The 24,924-nt window shown below is 42.9% G+C and overlaps 1 protein-coding gene and 1 pseudogene across 7 annotated transcripts in view; both read right to left on the bottom strand.

Moving 5' to 3' along the window:
• MACROD2 (mono-ADP ribosylhydrolase 2) overlaps positions 1-24,924 on the bottom strand; it is a 975,983-nt gene that overhangs the window by 519,873 nt on the left and 431,186 nt on the right. The window lies entirely within an intron of this gene.
• On the bottom strand, positions 23,212-23,352 carry LOC142360675 (U2 spliceosomal RNA; annotated as a pseudogene).

The following is a 24,924-nucleotide window of genomic DNA, read 5'->3' as shown; positions in this document are numbered from 1 at the left end:
TAATCCTGTCTGTCTGTTAACAGGAATGAAACGTGAAAAGAAATATAATGAGTTGAATATCAGAGTTCGAAAATTTGAGCATGCTTCAGGTTGAGTTTGATACTGATAATTTTATTTAAATATAACTCCTTTAAATCCTTAGAAGAAATAGCTGTTACTGTTAATGACACCTCACAAAAAAAAGACATGCATATGCCACCATATGCATATACATGCTCCATAGCCTTCGTGCATGTCTCATTGGTGAAGAGTTACTGACATAAAGGCACTGATGCAATCAGCCATGCAGTTCTTTGTGTAACATTTCGTTCCGCTCTTCTCGTGAGTCTCCCACGGTTATTACAACCTGTCAAGTTTTCAGGGAAATAGTGTCAGCTGCAGTTCTTACATTATAACTAGATATGGTATTGCACCCAGGTGCTCTCAAGTTTCCTCTGGTGTAAGTTAGTACCAGCTCAGTCTCTTTCTTCTGGCAAGAGTTACTGAGAGACATAATCTCCAGCTTCCCTAGGTCTTCACAACATGTCTCATAAAAAATTAGCCACCTGATAGCTTACATCTATCCTTTTCTCAAATCTCCTTCCTTCTGGGCACTCTGGGTTATAATGCCTCTCTCTCTCTCCAGTGACCAGGGCTGGATGACATATGCAACATACAGCTTTGTAAAGAGGCCCTATGAACCTCTACTTTAGATATACCAAGAGGTAAAAGAATCTAGAAAAAAAAAAATCAAACATGCCTACATCCCACAGCCTCACTTTCTTCACTCCTGAATGCTTTATGGAATTTAGCAGAACCTTCTATGAAGTACTTTGGCACATGGTTTTCCTTCTATGAACCGCTCCACCTCTTCAAAAACTTCTGAACTATTTTCCTTCTACCACTAATCCTGGTTTCTTTGCTTTATTCCTGCCTAAATTCCCTTTCTTCTCAAGGCTCCCAGCTCTGCAGGGAAGAGGACACAGGAATCTCAGGTTATAAGCAGAGACTGAATTTTCTTTTGTTCTAAGTAAATTATTACCAGCAATTGAGAAGACATCTGATAACGGTAAACAGATCAGAGGCTGACAGCTTGGCCCTCTGAATGAGCAGTTTACACAGAACTCCATTAAAAAGCAGTCATTCAGCCCAAATTGATTATATACAGGGCAAGGAGCAAAGAGGAGAATGATCTACTGGGACCTCCTAAAGGAAGCTTGGCTGGCCGAAAAAGCAGCACTGGTAAATTTTCCCCTGCCCTTGCCCTTTTCTTCTGACCAGGCCATAATTGCAAATGTAGCAATGCAACTAAATGCTAAGTGCCTGATCAGTGCCACTGGCAAATACCGAAGAGAGAGGGAAGATACAGGTTTCTAAGACTTGTCCCCATGTTCGCTCTCCCACAAGTGGCAGCCCTACTCTCTCTGTGAAAAGTCATCCTATAAAACAAAAATTCCAAGCTTTTAAACACCATTCTCTAAAAATAAAGAATTTCTATGCAAAACAAACGTGTCCTCAGAGACGCCAATGGAAAAAACAAGGATAATTGATTCTTTCAGATTTTCATGATACTCTGCTATTGATCATGTACCTAAAAGTGTTATTGTTTAAATTTATACAAAAGCTAACACTGGAGGCTAGCTCCCCACCTAGCAGATGCTGTAAGATACACATAAGACTTATTTTCGTGTAAACTTTTTCAGATCCACCTTTTAAAAAAAATCCACTTACATCTCACAAATCTTACAGAGATATCACATCATTATATAGCAAGTCAACTGCCTATTGAAAATGTGATTCATTCACAATGTTGAGCAAATCTCTGCTCTCTTATAAAATTCAAAAAAGGAAGAAAAAGAGGTACACTAACAACTCCCACCACCACCACCACCGTAACACACAAACTGTTTTCTCTGTACCTGTCGCGTAGGCAGTGAAGTCACTGGAAAGGGCATAGTTTTGCATTCACCTCTTGCACAGCCCTATGTATACTGTAGGCACATATCTAAAAACATCTAACTATTTGTAATAATTTATTAACAGGAGATAGTTAACTGCAGATGCCCAATCTCTCACCATCATTGGCCTGGTGGAAAATTCTCAGAGAAACCTAGTCACTCTCCAACTAGTAAAAGCAGCTGCAAAAGCTGCCAAAAAGAAGTACTTCTGGCGATTCATAATTTTCTGAAGTTTTGATGTGTTTTCCTGTGCTAACTGCTCTTTTGCTTACCAGATCATCTATACTTTCCCTCCCTGCCTCTACACTTCAATTCAGTTTCACTGTTTATTAATTTCTCCCTTTTCAGTGTACCATTTCCTTTCAACTATCTTGCACCTTCATAATTAATTTTTCTTCTCCATTTCTCTTCTCCCATATTCAAACTGAAACTCGTCTGATACTTGCTGATATCAACTATTCATGGATTTTACCACAAAATTCTACTGATATCACTCACCCCTGGCTACTATAGATTTTAAACTCGTCCCGATGTGTTTCTACATTACCAGACAAAGATGGTCTTTAGGCATTACCAAAATAAACAGTATCAGCAACAATTAAATCTGCTTGATTCAAATCCCACTACATATGGTTACGCCATAGATTTGCTAAAATCATACATGCAAAAGAGCATATAAATTCTCATTACTATTACTGATTTAAAGCCTTACACTTTTGAAAACACCACTGAGGGAAAAAACTCACAAACACATTTTTAGGTTAAATACTGCAGTTAAAGTAAACCAGTCTTAAAATAAAAAGCTGGCATTTTAAAGGTCTGCAAATAGGATTAGATCTACCCAGTTTGTATAAACATTAATAAGTGGAGCTCCATTCAGATCTAATGTAAGATGCATGTATCTTTGTGTCACATGAGCACCGGCATGAACTCTTTCATTTGCAACCACAAAGTCTGGAGGTTGAAAGAGGTAAAATAACTCAGCAGGAAGGTTCACTACGACACAGATTATGATCTTACACTTTCAAACCTCTATTTCTGTTGGCTGCAGCTCTGTCAGATCATTGCTGGGCTTTAGTACTCACCCACTTTACATTTTTCACGCTCTAAAGATATAAAAAGTTGAATTGTTTATTCAAGCTGCTTCTCAGCCTAGCACATTCTAAGTAGCAGGTTTCTGGGCTAGGCTATTTCTCCCTCCCTCCCCACCCACTCCCAACCCCCACCAGTGCTGAAAAATGACATGACAGTAATGAATTAAATGATAGTCTTGTTTGACTGTTCCTATTTTTCAGTACTATAGTTCTACTTCTGAGTAGTCCTGGCTAATGTTTTCTACAATTCCCTGCTGATATTCTGTGGAATGTTATCCTGCTGTAAGGTACTTGTGCAAGGAGCCATTACTCCTCTGTGCAAGCCCTTGGCATGATAGGTCACTGGATGCTGGGAAGAAACCAGTTCTTGGCAGAGCGCTTTGCCTTTCCTACCTCACTGAAAGACATTGCAGAATGGATGTATTTCAGACACATCTCTGCCCCATAGCACAGCCAAGGAGAGATAAAAATCAAGAACAAGGAAAGTTTCTTTCGGATATTTGGTTTCTTTGTCTGGGACTTTGGCTTTTTTTCATGCTAACCAATGTGAAAACTTGCAGTAAGGATCAAAATCCCATCTCTTGGTTTCAGTACGATTCCCATGCTGCCCCTTGGGCAGCGTAATAACGCCATGCCTTCCACATGAGGCAAAATGCAAGGCTGCAGTCTAGACTTAGAGCAATGACATTCCTGATGTGTATAAGACCAAAAGAATTGAACTATAAAAACTGAAAAATAAAACTTAGCATTTGCTCAGTTGTGTTTATAGCCATGCAAAGGATACAACATAAAACTTTCCATATGTTATAATCTTTATTCAAATGAGCCTAGCGTAAAATGAGGATTCACCCTTAGAAAAGAAGAGCAAAAAGTTTAGGAGTTAACAATTTAGCGGAAGAACTTTATAAAAGAAAAGTCTAAATGTAGCCTGCAACATATAATGTGAAAACTGACAAAGAGATGGTAGCAATATACAACCAAATTCTTTGCCAAACCAAATGAAAAAGTCACCCGGCCAGATAACATCTGGATATGTGCAATCTCAGTTTAGTCAAAATCCCAATGTAAACAAGTCCATTGACAGCAGAAGGGTAGTTAAACATTCCACTAGCTTTGGATAATTGAAACCATCTTCCTTTTCTAAAAAATAACAAACCTTTCAATTGTCAAACTCTGAGGAAGACACTGACAGCTATTGGAAGGATTCCCTTAAGATTTCAGATTTTCACTTGCAGACAAACATCTCTGCAAACGCTTTTTTTTTATATCCAAGTTAGAAACTGCAGTATCTATCAGATGCCTTAATACTTGTAAATACTAGTAATATACAGTATATCGATTATATATAATATAAACACAATATATTTTGATCTGATTTATTAGACTGAGACAGAGATACATATTCTGCTAACTCTGTAATGGTATTATTATTTCCAGTGATATAAATATTAAAAGTAAACTTTGCAGCTGTGTAACATGGAGTTTCTTTAATGTATGCATCCCCCCACCCCACCCCCGCAAGAATCCTAAAAAAAATGGTAGCAGTCACTCTGGGATAGTAACAATGCAGCAAGGGAATTCAGTGTCAAACAGATTTTATTTAAAGGCTGTGTAGGATCAGTGGAAATGTATCATATTACACCAACCTAATTATATATTGCAATAGTCATTCAGTCAACCCCTATGTCAACTTACTGCATTAGTGTATTATCACTGATAATAAAGTTTTGACAGTAATCTGAAACATCTGCAACTAGTACCATCAAATCCATTGAACTCAGAATAGCATTAACAAAATACTTCTTTTTTTCCAGGGCTAACAACTTAATATAGTTCTGGGGCAAATGTCACATTAGGAATAACTGTAATCATATATGAATCGACTTTCATGCCTATTGCTTGAATGCACAAGAAATGGTATAATCTATACATTCTAGCATTATCCAAGCAATTTTTATGCAACAAAGCTGAAGCTTATACAGCACATCAAAGTCAAACACTGTACAGCACTAACAACTTTAGGAAGCCCTAGTGGTTTACCAGAAGAAAAAGATTCTACTAAGTTCCACTGTAGAAGATAACAATTAAAAGGAAAATATCATCCACATGTGGCCCGGCAAATCCTAATGGCAACTGTCTAATTAAAAAATAAATCTTACAGATTCTAAAAGTCTGTGTCCCTGTAGCTAACAAAGCTAAAAAGATCATTTTTTAAAATAGGTCAAGTCTCTCATCTCCACATAACAGTGACAGAAGCAAGTATTAAACTGGTTGATGCAAAAAGAAACGGATTATCAGAATGCTTCTTTGCACACAGTTATGCAGAAAAAATCACCTCAAATGAAATTCAACACAGCCATCTTTGGAAAATGCTCAGTGTCCTCTTTCAAATGTATATGGTGAGAATAATCCTTTATAACGTCACCCAAACGACATGCTTCCAGCTTAGAGATTTAACACTCCAGAACTGGAACTTCAGATCTCACCAGTGGACACTCCTCTCCTCCCTCCCCAAATTCTTACAGGAAAGAACAAATATGAAAACATGTCATATCTGAGATACATCAGTCTAGAGGATATTCATGTAGTACAGAACTCATCTCTCTGATATTTTTCAATAGTGGCACTGCTCCATTTCAGAAATAACATTTCTGGAAGGTATTTATACTACGTTAAACTTGGATGCCCTGAGCAATGCATTAAAGGTAATCACTAATACATCTGTTTCTGTCATATTTAAATTCATAGCCAAATTCAACTGCAAATAATTAGCTATTTATCACCATGAAGTTTACATTATAAAATTACAAAGGGCCAACATGATCCTAACCATTTAACAAAAGATACAGGCCTTAAAAGGAGGAAAGGGGAGAAAAACCAAATAAACCATAGCAATCAATCCCCCTGTAAATCAAACACAATCAGTTCTGCTTGCCCATCATACCTCTGCACAACCCAAATCCCTTGCTTTTTTTCAGAGACTTACAGAATGCATTGCCATACATATCAGCTAAGTCCATCTTTCATTTTTATAGCCTGAAGAGGAGAATTATTTAGTCAAAATAACATGAGTACACAGCTCTTATAATACTGTTGTGACCTCGGTTTCTAACACCTACTTCGGAACATTACTATAATTCAAGAACTTTTTTCACTTGCAAGGACATCTTAATTATCCCATCTGTGACATGAATGTTTTTGGAAGATAAAGTCTGTAATTAACTTGTTGCCAAACAATATGTTTACTGTCCTTGAAGGTCAGTTCTCGTATAAAGATATAAGGACACTTAACTTTGGGAGATGTGTATTGTAACTGCGGTCAAACATTTACCAAGTGGTCATCCATTATCTATAGTAGCAGCAATGCAGAGTATGAAGATATTCCAAGCACCATAAACTGGCTGTGTTAAATAAACCTCTACTGAGGCTTGCAACAAGTAAGTACAACTAGAGAGACAGTGCTTGACCCATTGTAACAGGATTTGTTAGAAATTTCACTCAATCTCAGTAGTCAGTAGTGGGAGAATTTGCCCAAGACAGTCCAAACAAGATTGCTTCTGTACTACAGAGCCTTCACCACACCAGTTTGACTAAGAAATCTGTGATGTGCAAAGGGCAGTGTAAGGGGGGGATACAGATATAACAAGAAGTTTCATTAGCCCTGCAAATCCATGAAGCACTCCTGGTAGAATTCCTATACCTAGAGAGCTCCCTGTTCCAGGCAAATGAGAAGGGAATCATGTTTGATTAAAGATCTCTAATACATCAATTAGCTGTATACATGAGCAAGGATAGGTACAAAGAGAAAAAAAGGACAAACAATACAATAAAAAAAAGGAAAATTGTAATAAAGGAATACATGTAAAGTACTTCTATGCTTTTGTGCCTAGCGTTACTCAGTCTCTGACTCACATCATCATCATTGTTCTGTATTTCAACAGGAAACATAACAGACACTTGGCCCTTACTTGCCTTACACTCTGCTTAAGTCAGAGACAGATGGAAGGAACAGAGGGCAAAGTAAAGCCGCTAAGAAAAACAAGGAGGAATTAAATAATCTTTGTCCAACAAGACATGCTCTCCTCTTTCTAAGCTCATAGCATGCACTCTTTCATGTAAAGGAACAGGTAACAACTGAGAAGGTGTGTTTCCCTCAAAGTGTTGGACATTATGGGGACTACTTGTGAAGCAATGGCATATGGAAGAACCTAAACATGGAAAACAGGCAAGGGTGAAAAAAGTAAGCAGGAAAAAGAAATTCAGATGAGAAAAAAGGAAAAATGGAAATTATGAATATTCAAATAAGGGAGGGAAAGATTCAACTATTCAAATATTAAGAATTTAGAAAGGGAAAGAAATGAAAAATTAGGAATGCCAAAATCAGTGAACATAAGAAACTGGAAGGAGGAAGGGGAGTCTGGAGACATTCACATACAGGTGTGGCCATTAGCATCACACTAAACTAGTAAACAAAAAAGTTCTTTTGGCATAGTGTAGTTCATTAAAGAAGATACTTTGTATTTGTACCTTTCACGCAAAAGTAGTTGATTCACAGTCTCTGTTATTTGAAAAACTCATGTACATCAGCACTTTAGATACTGGAATAGCTTGTTCCTATTGAAACATGGACTATTTGCTGTTTTTCTGTTGAGAATAGATTAGATTTCAAATTCCCCCACTTGGTTACCAAAAGCATTTCCATCAGATGGAAACACTTTTCAATCCATCTTGCCAACTTTTGACCTACGCTAGTTTCTTTTGGAAGGTGAAACCAGTCAGGATCAGGCATGGATAAGCAATTTTCCACTGAGAGCACGTCAAACAGACACACAGCCTCCCTTGAGCCAAAGTGCAGCAAGTGTGTATTTCTTGAGAACGGACACTTACTCAGAGCTGTTCTGAGTAAGTGTCAAAGCCAAAGTGCAGCAAGTGTGTATTTCTTGAGAACGGACACTTACTCAGAGCTGTTCATATAGAAGCAAGTAACAAGAACCTATGTCACTCTGCAGTTTCTCTTGTAGATGAGCATGGGCATCACACGTGCTACTCATTTTCTGAAATGGTATTGGAGAGTGCTGTTTATATGCTGCCTACTGTTTTGGTTTCGGCTGCAGCCGGCAACAAAAGCGCCACGCGGCCGCCCCTCCCCCCGCCGTGGTGCGGAGGAGAATGAAATGAAAACGGGCAGAAAACCAGTGGGTCGGGATAAGGGCAGTTTAACAGAACAGCAAACAGAGGGAAAACAGGAACAAGTGGAGAAAACATGACAAAAACAGACCCACTCTCTCGGACAGGCCCGGCGCCGCGCGCTCCCGTGCCGGGAGCGAGTTCCCACCGCACCCCCAGCTCCCACCAAAACCCAGTGCGATGGCACAGGGTATGGAATACCCTGCTCTGTTTGGCCAGGTGGCATCAGCCCCCACCCCCCGCCTGTGCCCCTTCCTGGAGTCCGGTGAAAATTAACCCTGTCCTGGCCAAACCCAGGACATGATCCACCCCTTATTCCATACCATCTATGTCATGCCCAGCTCCCCCATTGACCAGTTGATCACCACCACTTCTCCTGTCTCCAGATACCATTCCCTTAGTCTATGGATCATCACTCTAAAGTGTCCGTTGAGTTCATTTAATCCATGACTTCAGGCTCCATCTGTCGTAATGGTCTTCCGTGGCAGGAGAGGTGATGTGTGGTGATGGGAGGTCACTTGCTGCATCCAGAGCTCACAGCTGATGTATCTGGTGTGGCCCGTGCCCACAGTCTGCAGGAGATGTTGATCTTGATGAAGTTGCTGGGTGCCAGTTGTTGAAAACCAGGTCCAGTCCCATCATCCCTGTGCTCTGCTAGGTTTTCATCAAAAAAGTCCATCCTTCTTTAATCTGGACGATTCTTACTATGCTACTACTGGTACAAAATATAACAATTATAACAGTGATAACAGACAGTGACAGGGTTATTTAACAATAAACTTTATACAATTTATTTATGGACTATTCTCCCCCAAAATCAAATCCCCATGAGGTACACATCGGAATTCCCCATCCTTCCGCATTAACCACCAGGTACACCCACGTCCTTGAGCAAAAGCAATCCCACGGACGGGCTTGCCTTTGCCCGAGGCACGACTAACCCAAACTGTCTTCCCTAACATGTTCCGTATGTGCACTACAGGGACTTTATCACCTTCTACGGGGCGCTGAGGTTTTGACTGGGCAGGACCAGCCTGGTTGGTGGACCCTCTGGTGTTAACCAACCAGGTGGCCTTTGCTAAATGAATATACCAGTTTTTGAAAGTCCCACCCCCCATTGCTCTCAAAGTGGTTTTTAGCAGCCCATTGTACCGTTCGATCTTTCCAGAGGCTGGTGCATGGTAGGGGATGTGATACACCCACTCAATAGTGTGTTCTTTGGCCCAGGTGTCTATGAGGCTGTTGTGAAAATGAGTCCCGTTGTCCGACTCAGTTCTTTCAGGAGTGCCATGTCGCCACAGGACTTGTTTTTCAAGGCCCAGGATGGTATTCCGGGCAGTGGCATGGGGCACAGGGTAGGTTTCCAGCCATCCGGTGGTGGCCTCCACCATTGTGAGCACATAGCGCTTGTCTTGGCGGGTTTGTGGCAGTGTGATGTAGTCAATCTGCTAAGCCTCCCCATATTTATATTTTAGCCATCGTCCTCCATACCACTGAGGCTTTACCTTCTTGGCTTGCTTGATTGCAGAGCATGTTTCACATTCATGGATAACCTGTGCGATGGTGTCCATGGTCAAGTCCACCCCTCGGTCACGAGCCCATCGGTATGTTGCATCTTTTCCATGGTGGTCCGACGTGTCATGGGCCCACCAAGCTATAAAGAGTTCACGCTTATGTTGCCAGTCCAGATGCACCTGAGCCACTTCAATCTTGGCAGCCTGATTCACCTGGTGGTTGTTTTGATGTTCTTCAGTGGTCCGACTCTTAGGAACGTGGGCGCCCATGTGACGCACTTTTACAGCCAACTGCTCCAGCCGGGCAGCAATATCTCGCCACAATGGGGGCAGTCCAGATAGGTTTGCCTCTGCGCTGCCAGTTGTTCTTCTTCCATTGCTGCAGCCACCCCCACAAGGCATTGGCCACCATCCAGGAGTCGGTTTAAAGATAGAGCACTGGCCACTTCTCTCCACTGGCAATGTCTAAAGCCAGCTGGATGGCTTTCACCTCTGCAAACTGGCTTGACTCACCTTCTCCCTCGGCAGTTTCTGCAACTTGTCGTGTAGGGCTCCATACAGCAGCCTTCCACCTCCACTGCTTCCCCACAATGCGACAGGACCCATCCGTGAACAGGGCATACTGTTTCTTATCTTCTGGCAGCTTGTTATACAGTGGGGCCTCTTCAGCACGTGTCACCTCCTCCTCTGGCGATGCTCCAAAATCTTTGCCTTCTGGCCAGTCCACGATTACCTCCAGAATTCCTGGGCGACTGGGGTTTCCCATTCGGGCGCGCTGGGTGATCAGAGCGACCCACTTACTCCACGTAGCATCGGTGGCATGATGCATAGAGGGGACCCTCTCTTTGAACATCCAGCCCAGGACCGGCAATCGTGGTGCTAGGAGGAGCTGTGCTTCAGTGCCGACCACTTCTGAAGCAGCTCAAACGCCTTCATACGCTGCCAGAATCTCTTTTTCAGTGGGAGTATAGCGGGCCTCGGATCCTTTGTATCCCTGGCTCCAAAACCCCAGGGGTCGACCTCGAGTCTCCCCTGGTGCTTTCTGCCAGAGACTCCAGCTTGGGCCATTCTCCCCGGCTGCAGTGTACAGCACGTTTTTAACATCTTGCCCTGACCGGACTGGACCAAGGGCTATGGCATGAACTATCTCCCGTTTAATTTGTTCAAATGCCTGTCGTTGCTCAGGGCCCCATTCAAAATCATTCTTCTTCCGGGTCACGTGGTACAGAGGACTCACAATTTGGCTGTAATTTGGGATGTGCATCCTCCAGAAACCCACAACACCCAGGAAAGCCTGTGCTTCCTTTTTGTTGGTTGGTGGAGACATAGCTGCTATTTAGTTGATGACATCCATTGGGATTTGACGGCGTGCATCCTGCCATTTTATCCCCCAAAACTGGATCTCTTGCGCAGGTCCCTTGACTTTACTTGGCTTAATGGCGAAACCGGCTTTCAGAAGGATCTGAACTATTTTCTCCCCTTTCTCAAAAACCTCCTCCACGGTGTCACCCCATACAATGATGTCATCAATGTACTGCAGATCTTCTGGAGCTTCACCCTTTTCCAGTGCAGTCTGGATTAGTCCATGGCAAATGGTGGGACTGTGCTTCCACCCCTGGGGCAGTCGATTCCAGCTGTACTGGATGCCCCTCCAGGTGAAAGCAAACTGTGGCCTGCACTCTGCTGCCAAAGGGATGGAGAAGAATGCATTAGCAATGTCAATTGTAGCGTACCACTTGACTGCCTTTGACTTCAGCTGATACTGAAGTTCTAGCTTGTCTGGTACGGCAGCACTCAGCAGTGGTGTGACTTCATTCAGGCCACGGTAGTCTATTGTCAGTCTCCACTCTCCAGTAGATTTTCTCATTGGCCATATGGGACTGTTAAAGGGTGAGCGAGTTTTGGTGATCACTCCTTGACTCTCCAGCTGGCGGATCAGCTGATGAATGGGGAGAAGGGAGTCTTGGTTTGTACGATACTGTCGCCGGTGCACCATTGTGGTTGCGATGGGTACTTGTTGTTCTTCAACCCTCAGCAACCCCACAACGGAAGGATCCTCCGAGAGACCAGGCAAAATGGACAGCTTTTTAATTTCTTCCGTCTCCAAAGCAGCTATGCCAAAAGCCCACCGATACCCCCTTGGGTCCTTGAAATACCCTCTCCTAAGATAGTCTATCCCAAGGATGCACGGAGCCTCGGGGCCAGTTACAATGGGGTGCTTCTGCCAGTCCTTCCCAGTGAGGCTCACTTCAGCCTCCAATACACTCAGCTCTTGGGACCCCCCTGTCACTCTAGAAATGCAAATGGACTCTGACCCTTTGAATTCTGATGGCATTAAGGTACAATGTGCACCAGTGTCCACTAGAGCTTTATACTCTTGTGGATCTGACGTGCCAGGCCACCGAATCCACACCGTCCAATAAACGCGGTTGTCCCTTTCCTCCACCTGGCTGGAGGCAGGGCCCCTCTAGTCCTGGTCAGAGAATTTGCTGCTCACCTGCTTTAAAAATGACTTGGAGGTCCCTTCAAGAGGATTGGAATCAAGATCAAACTCTCTACCTGGTCTGGAAAGCTGGCTGCTGGAAACTGGAGCGGCATTTTTCCTCACAGAATCCCCTTTTGTGATTGTTTTACCTCACAACTCACGCACTCGTGCCTCTAGACTTGAGGTGGGTTTTCCATTCCACTTCCTCTCTGTGGTCACGCAGGTAGAACCACAGGGTGCCCCGGGGTGTATAGCCTCTGTATTCCCTCTCCTGAGCAAAGAAACGCTTGCCCCTAATAGCTGAGACACTGGCCCATACAGGTGGGGAGTAGGACGTATTCTCTTTGATTTGCCGCACCTCTCAGGCCAGTTTCTCCACAGTTGAGACAAGGGAGGAAGAGAGACTTTCCTCATATTGCCGGAGTCGGACAGCCACCTCATCCACCGCTGGTGCTTCTTCATCTCTTCAGTCTACTACTGCCAGTGAGTTGCAATATGAGGATGGTGCGCTCCGCACAAACTTCCTCCACATAGATGCTGTGCACTGGACTTCATCTGGGTCTGTGGGTAACTGCTCATCATCTGGGTCATAGTAAACCAGCTCCTGCACAGCTAATTCCCTCAGGTACTGAATACCCCTTTCCATATTGGTCCACTTGCCAGGGTAACATACAAAATCGTCACTGAAGGGGTACCTCTCCCTCACGCCTGACAGAAGCCTCCTCCAGAGGCTGAGGACTTGTTCCTTTTTTCCAATGGCCTTGTCAATGCCCCCGTCCCTGGCCAGGGATCCCAGCTGCTTGGCTTCCTTGCCCTCTAATTCCAAGCTGCTGGCCCCGTTATCCCAGCACCGCAGCAACCAGGTGACAATGTGCTCGCCTGGGTGGCGGCTGAAATCTTTCCGCATGTCTCGCAGCTCGCCCAGGGACAGGGACCGGGTGATGAACTCTGTCTCTATCTCCCGCGATGACCCTGGCTCATCGTCATCCCTCCCGGAGCGATCTGCTTTCTTTGCGTCTTTCTTTAGTTTTACGGGGGCGACTGCTACTGGCACAGGTTGGTCACTGGGCTCAGCCGCGATGCCTGCGGCTGGAGCTGGAGCTGCAGCGCCCGCCGTGGGAGCCGGGACAACACCAGTGGCAGCAGTGGTGCCGACTGGGGGGGCTGTGTCTGCCTGCTGGGGTAGAGGGGCTGCACGGCCGGCTGGGGGGGCAGCGCCAGCCGCAGTGCCTGCCGCTTCGCTTCCCCCCCTTCCCCCTTTAGAGCACTGAATCAGGTTGAACAGGGCTCGGTAGGCGTGGGCCAGACTCCAGCACATTGCGGTGATTTGTGTCTCTCTGGAGTTCCCAGGGTGGCAGCACACTTTCTGCAGATATTTTACCAGATTGTCCGGATTCTGTATTTGTTAGGGGTGAGTTTCAAAAACACCGGTGGTGCCCACTGCTCTAGACACCTGCCCATGCTGTCCCACACACCCAGCCACTCACAGCTATCCAGCCCCGTGGCAGGTCTCTGCAAGATGTTCTTAACTACTTGTTTATCCCTAAACAAAACCTGCAACCCATTCAGGAGGCAGGACAATAGAAACCCGCTGGCCTGAGCATCGCAGGGGTACTCAAAATTCTCAAAAGCCGTTAGAAGCAGCCTGAAGGAGAGAGGGGGGGCAAAAGAGCGGGGGAAGGTATCCCCTTCGGTTTTCCCCACAGGCTGGGTTCGATTATTAACAAATTCTAAGACATAGGATCCGAGGTATGGAAACGATTGCAGTGCCGCATGCAAATACAAGCCTAATTTCATGCACATTGACGTTATCATGTTATAAGTTGACATCATACAGTATAGCAAAATCATAATCCTGATCCTTTTCCCGAGGTAATGAACAGCACCACAGGGAAAACATAGTGCAAGTACGGATTCAAAAACCACAGCCATCTGATCACAGACAGAAACATTTTTTACCAGCGACTATTTAACTAACACAGAAAAATGCCTATAACAAAATTTAATGAAATCTAAGAAAGCTGTTTTAACACCCGCTGCTCAGCCCCGCCATTATCCCCGCCCCACATCTGGGCGCCAATTTAATGTTTTGATTTCGGCTGCAGCTGGCAACAAAAGTGCCACGCGGCTGCCCCTCCCCCTGCCGCGGTGCGGAGGAGAATGGAAAGAAAACAGGCAGAAAACTGGTGGGTCGGGATAAGGGCAGTTTAACAGAACAGCAAACAGAGGCAACAGTAACAACAACGATACAGGTAAGGAGAAAATACGACACAAACTCGCACAACAGACCCGCTCTCTCGGACAGGACCGGCGCCGCGCGCTCCCGAGCCGCGAGCGAGTTCCCACCGCGACCCCCTCGAACACAACGTGACTGCACAGGGTATGGAATACCGGGCTCGGTTTGGCCAGGTGGGGTCAGCCCCCACCCCCTGGCTGTGCCCCTTCCTGGAGTCCGGTGAAAATTAACCATGTCCTGGCCAAACCCAGGACACCTATAGATGAATGTAGCATATTTAAGCAATTGAAAAAAGCATTTGTTTCTGCAGAACAAAATGAAGAGTCTGATTACTAGACAAAATAATTGACATATTGTTACACTATACACATTTGCCTGAATACTATGGTATAATAAGCCGTTATACGATAAGACTTTATCATCTCAGCCCAGAAACATTCAGTCTTATTCCTTCACTTAAGGGGGTTCCCCCTTAAGTGCTAGCCAGCTGCAAGTTGATTTTTGACTGAGCTCTTCCCTTTGTAGGTGAAATGGAAGACAAAATCTGTTGCTATGGATGGCTGGCAGGTCGTGGCACCTGACACCACAGCAGTATTATCGTTACAATACTGCAGATGGAAGTATACCAAAGCCCTTCCTCAAATTCTTCCCATCACTTCTCCTCACCATCCATCTACATTTTTCATTTTTTTTTAAAACAGGTCATCACAAGTCCAGCTCTGATCTCTCTTCAATTTCCCATATGATCTACTGTCTTGTGGTTTGCAGGAATGAAAGCTTCCTGAAGTCTGGTTGCACCCAGCAAAGAATACAGGTGCCTTGTGGCAGCAGGAGGAAGAAAATCAGAGCTGAAGTCATTATCCCCTTCACCACCACCACTCTCCATCCTCTGTGTAAACTCTCTGACAACATTCCCCCCCTTATCTTCTTCTACAGTGTCAAGTAAAATGAAAAGGTTAAACTTGAAGGCTTGTACATGGCCTTTGGGTTAAATATCCACTTAAAAAAAAAAAAAGCCCAACATACAGCAACATATTTTTAAAATTACAGAAATGTTAAAGTTCAAGGACTAAATCTGCTACCTTAGCTGAATTACATGCAAAGTCTAATACTGCTTTCCAGAGAAATACTTAACACATGCTTCCCAAACCGACTATTGGAAGCCAGCTTCTGAACCAAAATATTCTTCCAGTATCCAACAACACGCTTTGAAACACCATACTCCTTTACATTGCTCTTCATACAAAAATACAAGGATACTAAAACTGGAACAGGTAAGTATTCTTAACTTCAATCTGGTCAAGATTTCCCTTTTTATTTTCTATATTTAGCATCTCCCTGTGCAATTCCCTTTCCCTCTTTCACATACCCGCATTTCCTTTTCTAGCTCTAATAGAGGATATTTGGACAATCAAGCAGACAGTAAAGAAGTACAGACATAGTGCTGTGAAACCCTCTAACTAAAAAGCCTGCTATGAATCAGACTCACTGTGATTACGGGCTGCCACTTAACTTCACTCACAGTAAGAGCCACAGGTAAAGTTTCACGTGAAAAAAAGAGAGCGTTACTAAATATTTAGCTTCCATTGCTATATGCCAGCAACTGTCCACTGGATGATGGATTGCCCTGCAGACTCCCTCTGCATGTGGTCACCCATGGCTTTGTGGTTTGTTACCCCAGGCTGAAAGCTACTGAACAGAGCAGCTTTTAGTTTGTCTACTAGTCTTTGCAAAACATCGGCTTTTAGGCTTGCAGTCTTTTACAGTTAATGCAGAGGTATAGGGTCAAAATATATGCGCCTTGGTTTTGCATTAACACCATAAATTATCAGAACAACTCATTAGCTATGATTCATCTATTTGTCTAGAAACAAGTAATGTCAGTACTGTCAGGAAAGGGAAAAGTTTATGATTATGCTCCAGCTATATTAATTCCACGTAATACCAGCTTGAAAATGGCATTCAAAAGCATTTTTAAAAGATTCAGCACTTGATTTTCCATCCACCTGATTGAGATAGTATTGCAGAGAATTAATACAAAAGAACTTTTATGTAAAAACACATACCTTTACATTCAATATTGTTATATGAAACCATTTTGCAACTAGCTTAATTTTAAGGCAGAAAAATACTGCAACAGAAAATGACACGATGACATAAATAAACATAGAAAGCAATTGTGTTTAAACACATGTAGACATCAAGTCAACTATCTTCTACAACTCAATGGAAAGCTCATGTGCAGTTCTCTGTTGTCTTAACTGTTTCAAACACCAACAGTCTCAACACTTGTGCTGCATGAATTTTTGATCTCCCCTCAAAGAGACACAAGGAAATCACATAGTTTTCTAGCATGTACAGAGTGACTAAGCAATTCACATCATGATCCCAATGATAAAACCTCCAAATATGTCTTCCCTGTCAGTGAAGATCACTGAGGGAACCCCTAACTGAGAGTCATTTTAGGATACTCGATTTACATTATGTTTGTCCTTATTTGTTCAAGTCATAGCATGGATAAAGTAGTAAACCAGGTAGGGCATAGTGCACAGAAACCACCTTCTTGTCTCATGAGAAAAGGCCCGCAAATAAGGAAAAAGCTCTTACACTAATGAAATCCAAGTTAATAATAACAATAATAAAATACTATACCTTTCGGTATTTTGAATGTGGAATTAAGTAATTTAAGTATCACATAACAGCTCTAGAAACAATAGGCACAGGCACTTTATTTTTTTGATGTACGAATGAGTTTTGCATGCAGATACCTAGTGTCTTGTCGTGTCATAACTGCTGAACAATATCAGATACTTATCAGCTCAGCCTTAATTAATTTACTCCCAAATGAATACCGCATTTAGAAGGAAATAAATTGTAATTTTATCCTGGAAGACCACTTCACACAAATGGGGCAAACTGTTACCTTATCTGATTTATAACTATTCTCTAATCATGCAGAGACTTACTATAAAGGAATTTAAAATAATTCTAAAAATACCCAGCTGCTATTGCACGTTAACTGTTGCACCTTCCTCTCTGGATAAAATCCTTCGGAGGTAAATAGCTAAGTTGCTTAAGGCACGTTTTTCTTACATCTCACATGGACATGTCTCAAACACCCTTATCACTGTTCCACCAAATTATAAATCACCTATGTGGAAATATCTACAAGTTCAACAATGTTCCACTGCTTGTGTTCTGAGCTTTTACTGTTTTACTTATGTTACTTCACACAGCAGAACACAGTTTGACATTAGTACTGAATCTCATAACTTGTCAGTGCATTCCCACGAGGAAAGATAATACAGGCCGTGTAAAAGTGCCCACGTTAGCTAAAACCTTGTCAAACTATCCTAATTGTTTTCAGAAAGTCAACAGCAGGATTATGCTCTGTCTGAGGCACAGAAGTGAGTGAGTTATATTTATGTTAGCTCATTTTTGTTCGTTTTTTATTGTGGTAGAGGTTTTTAACAAAGATAACATGAGGTGTCAAAAACAGAAAATGAAATGAAACATGAATTCAACATTAATTAATACTACTGAATCTGGAACAAAAGCATGATAACATCGTGCTGGAGGGGTACAGTTAACATTGTGCTAGAGATGTACAATCCTTATAATTTTTCTTCATCTCTTCAAAACATTTAACTAATGGCCAATGCTATAATACCAAAACCACTGTACAGCACACAAACATAAAAAAAAATAGTTTCACAATAATATCCAGTGATTCAGCATGTCAGAAGCTTACAAAGACTTTACAAATACCAAAGTTTATCATGTTGCAGTGAATTCCACTAAACTAATAGAATGCTAATTGTTGCTTTTATAATGGCGAAATCAAGACACCATAAGTATGACACTCTAAAGGGAATCCAGCATTCTGTTCTAACCATTAATTGACTAATGAAAGTTAATCTTTAAGTCGGGGCAGTGGAAATTTCACACTTGCATGACATAATTTCTGCAGTAACACGGGCTTATGCTTTGAATCTGATAGGGATGCATATGGACACAAACTGATAGCAGGGTCCTGCACCTGGGGAGGAACAACCTCATGCACCAGTACAGGCTTGGGGTGGACCTGCTGGAGAGCAGCTCTGCGGAGAGGGACCTGGGTGTCCTGGTGGACGACAGGTTAACCATGAGCCAGCAGTGTGCCCTGGCTGCCAAGAAAGCCAATGGGATCCTGGGGTGCATCAAGAATAGTGTGGCCAGCAGGACGAGGGAGGTTCTCCTTCCCCTCTACACTGCCCTGGTGAGGCCTCATCTGGAGTACTGTGTCCAGTTCTGGGCTCCCCATGTCAAGAAAGATGAAGAGCTACTGGAGAGAGTCCAGCGGAGGGCTACGAGGATGGTGAGGGGACTGGAGCATCTCTCCCACGAGGAAAGGTTGAGGGAACTGGGCTTGTTCAGCCTGAAGAAGAGAAGGCTGCGAGGGGACCTTATAAATGTTTACAAATATCTGAAGGGTGGGTGTCAGGAGGATGGGGCCAAGCTCTTTTCAGTGGTGCCCAGTGACAGGACAAGGGGCAATGGGCACAAACTGAGGCACAGGAAGTTCCGTCTGAACATGAGGAAGAACTTCTTCAGTCTGAGGGTGACGGAGCCCTGGAACAGGCTGCCCAAGGAGGTTGTGGAGTCTCCTTCTCTGGAGATATTCAAGACCCGCCTGGACAAGGTCCTGTGCAGCCTGCTGTAGGTGACACTGCTTCGGCAGTGGGGTTGGACTAGATGACCCACAGAGGTCCCTTCCAACTCCTACTATTCTGTGATTCTGTGATTCTGTGATAGCAACCGGCACATGTAGTCATCTGCAAAGGTTCAGATGTTTCTCACAACAACGTCTTCTTAATAGAGCTGCAAAGAGAGAGCGCAGTGGAAGCATGCAATTCTTTGAAGAAATCTGTCCCACTCTTCCCCTTACTCTTGCCTGTTCTTTGAATTTGTATATCAAGAAGATGCCACTGATCCCCTCTCCAAGGATAAGCATGTCCCCTGTCAGCTGAAGAGTGGCCATAGCAATGGATGCTTAGTTTTTTAAACATATTCCCATGTATCATCTCAACACTCTGCACTCTCTCTTCCATGTTTTCAGCCTATTTACAAAGGGAATTCTTGGCTGTTGTCAGCCTCTCTACTTTTCCCTCAATACCCTGTGAAACAGATTTCTGTGAGCTAAAAATCAGCACAGCAAAATGCAGATCTCCGTGTTTCTCCAAAGGCTGTCTGTGGAAGGCACAACACATTAGTAGTGCCCTTGGTTTCACCTAGACCATCTGGTTTCTGGGTCCAGAACCACTCATAAGTGGGGGGGTAGACATGAATGAAGGCAGAGAGATTCTACTACGTTTTGGCTAGAAAAAAAGAAATCCTGCATGTCTATTGCTATAGACAACTGGCACACAAATCCTCTCTTGCTCTGCCCCAGGAGATATTCTTCAAAAGAGCTAGCATATATAGGCTGACCTAGGGGTAATGAAGACCCTTCCTGAATGTTGGCCTGTGTCACAGGTTTAAGTAGCCTCTGGGCTCCTGAGCTGCCCTTAGCTCACCTGGGTGAATATAACTCACACTAAATTAATTTTCTCACAGAGAGAAAGGAGAGAATCAATATTTATTCCAGGATCAAAATGCTTTTCACTTAAAGAACTCAGCAGTCACGAAAAATGAGGAGCAATCATTTTGTTCCCACGACAAACAAAAGCTTCCTTGCCAGTAGACAGTGTATATTGACAATAACCTGTAAGCATTGTAGCAGGCATAGTAATAAGATGGTATTCTGCCGCACTGGATATTTGTCTTGTAGACACTATTTTTTCGTTCAAAACAGAAATTTAAAAAAATCAAAATATTGTATTTTCCATTAAATTGTAACATTAAAATAGTTATAGCTAACAAACACTTGATTTCCACCCCCTAGAACATCAGCTTTATATAACGTGTCCTAATTTAAAAACTGAGGCCATAAATAATGACGAAGAAATTATCAACTGATTAAAAATGCAAGGAACAGGAAGTCTGGGATTTTCTTGGAAACTATTATTTTATTTTATTGCAATTAATTTGGTAATGCACCAAGCTACCAACAAAAGCGTCACACCAAATTAACTTTCTTTTTATTAAACATGGCAGGTCAAACAATTAAAAAACTAAAGGTGTCTTAGTAACGAGATTTAACTCCAGGACACTAATTTTCAGTGACATAGGTTCCTCCTTTCTGTATTACCTCAAATACTTAATAAGAACTCCTTGAAGACTAAAATTCTTCTGTCATCTAGAAATGACTTTGATCACGCTCTATGTGAATTGTATTTATTTTGCTTCTAATACAATTTCCAGTTTTCACCCTGTCACATCAACTTGGCATTTAGTGGCTTGATTCTGTTTCAAAAGATGTCATAAACTATGCTTGTCATCACCTGCTGCATTACATAGACCTCAGCAGTAACTATGTCACAGGCCAAATAAAATCAGTTTTTGTTAGCCACCCACTGATTGCGACATGTATGAACAGTTCTGGACCTCCAGTTTATAAAATAGCGTAAGCTGGTATTTAAATCAATCACAGAATCATAGAATCATAGAATGGTTTGGGATGGAAGGGACTTTAAAGATGATCTAGTTCCAACCCCCCTGCCAGGAGCAGGGACATCTTCCACTAGACCAGGTTGCTCAGAGCTCCATCCAACCTGGCCTTGAACACTTCCAGGGAGGGGGCAGCTACAACTTCTCTGGGCAACCTGTGCCAGTGTTTCATCACCCTCATGGTGAAGAATTTCTTCCTAATATCTAATCTAAATCTGCCCTCTTTTAGTTTAGAGCCGTTCCCCCTTGTCCTATCACTACACACCCTTGTGAAAAGCCCCTCTCCATCCTTCCTGTAAGCCCCCTTCAGGTACTGGAAGGCTGCTGTAAGGTCACCCCGCAGCCTTCTCTTCTCCAGGCTGAACAAGCCCCAACTCTCTTAGCCCGTCCTTGCAGGAGATGTACTCCAGCCCTCTGATCATCTTCGTGGCCCTCCTCCGGACCCGCTCCAACACATCCGTGTCCTTCCTATGTTGGGGGCTACAGAGCTGGATGCAGTACTCCCGGTGGGGTCTCACGAGAGCGGAGTAAAGGGGCAGAATCACCTCCCTCGACCTGCTGGTCACGCTTCTCTTGATGCAGCCGAGGATATGGTTTGCTTTCTGGGCTGCAAGCGCACATTGCTGGCTCTCGAGCCACTCTCCACCCAGCTTGTACTTGTGTTTCGGATTGCCCCAACCCACGTGCAGGACCTTGCACTTGGCCTTGTTGAACTTCATGCTGTTCACACAGACCCACCTCTCCAGCCTGTCAAGGTCCCTCTGAATGGCATCCCTTCCCTCCAGCATGTCAACCACCCCACACAGCTTGGTGTCGTCGGCAAACTCAGTCCCACTGCCCACGTCGCCGACAAAGATATTAAACAGCACTGTCCCCAGTACTGACCCCTGAGGCACACCACTCGTCACTGGTCTCCACCTGGACATCAAGCCATTGACTGCAATTCTTCAAAAATCAAATCAAAACCAATAAACTGAATGCCAGCTCTCCATAGTTTTTTGCATATATCTGAATATATTTTAAACATTTGTGACAGCAGTGTTTCCTCAAAGATATTGACCACATCTATTTTTCTCCAATGGTCTTTAACCAAACCAAATCAAATCCTATATGTACCATTTCACCACGATGTAGTACGTTTCTTCTCTTTTGGAGTTTGCGGTTATTTCTGATTGCTATGTTATGTCATTTTAAGAAAAACAGCACCTGTTAACAGTGATCAGTGAAAATAAACAGCAACAGTGATGCAATAATTTGCTCTTCAACAAGGATGAGACTGAGTGTAGGCTCAGTGTATCTGCTAAGCACAAAGCACCCCCATCTGCAGTACTGTGTCCATTTCTGGGCTCCCCACTTCAAGAAAGATGAGAAGCCACCGGAGAGAGTCCAGTGGAGGGCTACGAGGATGATGAGGGGACTGGAGCATCTCTCCCACGAGGAAAGGCTGAGGGAGCCAGTCTTGTTCAGCCTGAAGAAGAGAAGGCTGAGAGGGGATTTTCTAAATGCTTATAAATATCTGAAGGGTGGGTGTCAGGAGGATGGGGCCAAGCTCTTTTCAGTGGTGCCCAGTGACAGGACAAGGGCAATGGGCACAAACTGAAGCACAGGAAGTTCCATCTGAACATGAGGAAGAAATTCTTCCCTCTGAGGGTGACGGAGCCCTGGAACAGGCTGCCCAGGGAGGTTGTGGAGTCTCCTTCTCTGGAGATATTCAAGACACGCCTGGACAAGGTCCTCTGCAGCCTGCTGTAGGTGACCCTGCTTCGGCAGTGGGGTTGGACTAGATGACCCACAGAGGTCCCTTCCAACTCCTACCATTCTGTGATTCTGTGATTCTGTAATGCCTTCAAGGTGATAATCTGATGTTATAATATTGGATGTTACAAAACGGATATTAATATGGATTGAGAAGACAGTGAAAACAAGATTAAAATGCAGTCAGAAGTGCTATTTTTTAATTTTATTTTTACAGGGGTTGTAATGAGGCTCAGGAAAACCTCTGGGCTGAAAATAGGTGGAGAGAATACTTTAGAGAAGCATCATCTATGCTTGCTCTGTTCCTGCTCCTCCCTTTGCACTCATTTATGGTCATTAGGGGATGACATGATTTTTTTAAATTTTTCTTTTCACTCCATTCTAGAAACACAGCAATAGCCACCTTCATGCATAGAGAGGATGGTGTAAGCTTCAAGTACATTTCCCAGTCCCCAAACCCATTTAATATAAAATCCTCAAGTTGAGGATATAACAGATATTAAACTGATAAAAACATATGCTACACTTGATCTTTGCCAAAAAGTCAAAAACAAACACGAGTCAGCAGACTTGATGGTTTCTTGGTCTGACTCAGTGAGCACACTGAGACTGAATCGCTGTAAGATTTTAAGATGGCAGTAGCAACAATTATTTTGCTTAGATATATATCACCCAGATCTATTTCAAGAAGCTGCAGACAGACTACAGACCCAAACACTCCTGTATTTCCATGAGCTCATGATTTTGCACACACAGTAACTGTTCCAGGACAGGAACTAGGGGAAGCTAACAATACCATGTCCAGCCTCTCCAAATATTCCAGCTTTGGTCTAATTATTTCCTTTATGGTGAACTAAAAAAAAAAAAAAAAAGAAAAACCACCCAACAATCTGCCCTCTAACCTCCTGCTGCTCCCCTACCCTCACCCCATACACTTAAGCAATCTTCTGATTTCTGAATCATTACAGGGCTATTTTAGAACCTTCTTCCCATGGATTACAGCAATACACCTCCCCTACACAACGTATTTCACAAAATTCTAACAAGTTGAGGGACTTTTTAATAAATTACACACTAAGGACAGAACTACACAGTGTAGTGTGTTTTCTTGATAGTTCCTGTACTCATTAGAGTATCTTATATACTAATTCAAAGACTACAACCCCATCTTGCCAAAGCATGATTTTTAATCACTCTGTATCAAACTCCACAGTACATTAACACTGAAAATGTCCACACACTAAAACCACTAAAACGATACTGCTAAAGCTTCAAAAAATCATCCCTGTGTGTGGAGACTAAAAATGTGTTTTGAAGTTAATGAGTAATAGCAAAGGACATTCAAGTACCTTTGAATAAGACAACAATTTCTTAAAAATTATTTTCATTTTCAAGAACACTTTGTAAACTAAGTTGGAAGCCTTTTTTATTTCCTATTATATTTTCAGTCACTCATTATAATCACTAATTATTTATAAGCATAGAACAGTTGGTCAAAAGTAAAAAGAAATGTATTGTCACAGCAGAAATACCCAACTAATGTACTGAAGTTGGTGTTTCAAGCTGCACAAGAGAGCCAGCTAACTATAAGGTATTTGTTTTACTTTCAATACAGAGTATTCAGTGAATCAGCATCAGAAAACCTACTGGATTTTAATGAGTTAAAACATTTTAATAGCATAGCTTTGTTCTTTGGTTTAATCACCTTTCCCTGAGGCTCTGAACAACCTCTAAGCATGTGATTAATTTGCCATTGAAGTCAACAGAACTTTCAGTGAATACTGGAAGTTAAACATGTGTTTAATGAGATTTACTGAATCAGAATGCGTAAAAACCAACATGAGCAGAATCAAAGCCCAGAGGTTTTAGTGAAGTCCACCCTGAGCTTCCCTCAAGTTACAGGGCTTCCAAAATGAGGATGAAAATTTTATAATTATTGACATGCCTACTGTACATCTGTATTTCTGAAATACTTAAACAGCAAAACACCAGACTTCATAGGGCTTTAAAGTACAAGAATGTAAAAACCCTTGAATTTACCCTAAAATACTAACTGAAAGCTTCTGTGGAATTTTGTTTGGTATCAGTAGTTCAGCAATACCCTTTAACATGAGTTAACTGTTGATTT

This window comes from Opisthocomus hoazin, chromosome 2 (genome assembly GCF_030867145.1).
Source record: "Opisthocomus hoazin isolate bOpiHoa1 chromosome 2, bOpiHoa1.hap1, whole genome shotgun sequence".
Taxonomy (NCBI): domain Eukaryota; kingdom Metazoa; phylum Chordata; class Aves; order Opisthocomiformes; family Opisthocomidae; genus Opisthocomus; species Opisthocomus hoazin.
The sequence above is the reverse complement of the archived record's forward strand: the minus strand, read 5'-3'. Positions and strand labels throughout refer to the sequence as shown.